The sequence below is a fragment of the Panthera uncia genome, assembly GCF_023721935.1.
Source record: "Panthera uncia isolate 11264 chromosome A1 unlocalized genomic scaffold, Puncia_PCG_1.0 HiC_scaffold_16, whole genome shotgun sequence".
NCBI classification, from domain to species: domain Eukaryota; kingdom Metazoa; phylum Chordata; class Mammalia; order Carnivora; family Felidae; genus Panthera; species Panthera uncia.
Genome location: NW_026057576.1, coordinates 18,749,056 through 18,751,226, shown reverse-complemented (window position 1 = coordinate 18,751,226; position 2,171 = coordinate 18,749,056).

Below are 2,171 nucleotides of genomic sequence, written 5' to 3'. Positions count from 1 at the left end.
GGTTTAAAAAAAAAAAAAAAAAAGGAGCCTCACCACTGGGGAGAAAGGTCCTTCCCGACTCCCACCATTTCCTTCCTCATGGAGAGAGGGTGGTGATTCTGCCCTCCCTCAGCCCCCTCTTCCCTCTGCCCAGGATAGGCAGAGCCATTATCAATAATCAATTTAGTACACTTGGGAGCAACAAACTGGGCATGCTCAGCTCTGCTCCCCACTTTCTCCTCTTCCTGGGCAGGAGAAGGTAGAGTCTGTCCTAGGCCAGCCAGCTGTGACAAGGGAAGTGGGTCTCCTTCCTGGGCGCGATAGTAGGAAACCCATTTGGCTCTCACACCGCACCACGCCCTACAACTAGCCTTGTTTGGAAACAGCAGTGATATATATGCTGGCTTTCAGTTATTATTCCACTGTCTCCTCAACTTGTTCAGTTCTTGAGTGGGAAGAGGGTTGCTATTTAATGGATATCCTCAACGACCCCAACAACCAGACAAGCCCTGCCAGCCATCTTTGTGACTTAGGACAAGATTTAATTAAAATGCCTCATTAAAAACCTGGGCTGCCTGGGTGGCGCAGACAGTTAAGCGATCAACTTCGGCTCAGGTCACGATCTCGTAGTTTGGGGGTTTGAGCCCTACATCATCAGGCTCTGTGCTGACAGCTCAGAGCCTGGAGCCTGCTTTGGATTCTGTGCCTTACTCTCTCTCTCTGCTTCTCCCCTTCTCATGTGCGCTGCTCTCTCTCTCAAAAATAAATAAATATTAAAAAAATTTTTTTAAATGCCTCATTAAAAGCTTAAATTACAGTGAGGAAGTGGATACAGGAGAGAAGCTTATATTCATGGCATCTCCAAACTGAAAGACACCAAGATAATTTACTGCAGACTCCTTGGTTCAAGAAGGAGAAAATCCAAAGAAGTTAAAAGGCTGGTACATTGGTTCTGAAATGATAATGTACATCAGGATCATCTGGAGAGCCTGTTAAAACACAGACTGCTTGGGTCCACCCCTGAGTTTTGGTTTCAGTCGATCTGGGGGTGAGGCCCAAGAAAATGCATTTCTACCAAGTTCCTCTAGTGATGCTAATCCTGCCAGTCCAGGAACCCTACTCTGAGAACCACTGGGCTGGCATCAAATGAGTGAGCCTGTTATAACAGATCAGGGACCAGGATCCAGATGTCCTGCATTCTAACTGAATGCCCTTTCTGATCTGTCCTCTCGTCTCATGGTTGCACCTTCCTCAGCCCTGGCTAGAAGTTCCCTTTGCACATTCCACGGGGGATGAACCAGCGCTCCTTGCCAAAATAACATCTATAATGAGCCTTGAGCTTCCTAGAAAAAATGCTTTAACAATGCTAAGTATTTCTGGCACTAACACATATTATAAAAAAACACAAAAAAAGCATTTTTTAAAGAGTGTCTTATGAAGAAAATTTAATGCAGCGAAAGAGGAAAATACAATCGTGCTTAGGACCAAGAACACAAAAAGCTGGCCGATATTTTTCTGATCCTTCTATGGTGTTATCTAGGTCTCTGCTTATTTTGCTAAGAAAACTGCTCATACTCTCCCAGAGCACAGGGAGCAAAGCATTTTTTCAAGTCCATCTTCAATGAGCTCTCTCTTATTGACCATGCAACCTGCACTATTGATCTAGAAATTACATTCCCATCTCAAAATACAGGCAAGCAGGGCCAGAAGACCTGTTTCCAAACTCCACACCCCCATGGCCACCAATAGTCCCACATCCAAGTGACGACCACAGTCCTGCTCAACTGTCCCTTCATGTCAAACCCCTTCCAGGAAAATGCCACTAGTGCAGAAAGCTCAGCCACAGAACTGTGCAGAGATCTCCAATTACAAGGGGTTGGCTGGGCAACCGAATCCTCAGTGAGGTGCTCTGGGATTGCATCTAGACCAGAGCTGTCCAACAGAAATATGGAATTGAAGTTTTCTCAAAAGCAGCCACATTAAAAAGGTAAGAAGAAACAGGTACATGTTAATAATATATTTTATTTACTCAATATCTCCAAAGTAGTATTATTTCAACATGTAACCAATATAAAAATATTAATGAGATGGTTTGCTTTTTTTTTTTCAGACCAAGTCTTTGAAATGGGCTCATTTTTACACTTACAGCATATTTCAATTTGGACTACCTGCATTTCCAATGCTCTATAGCC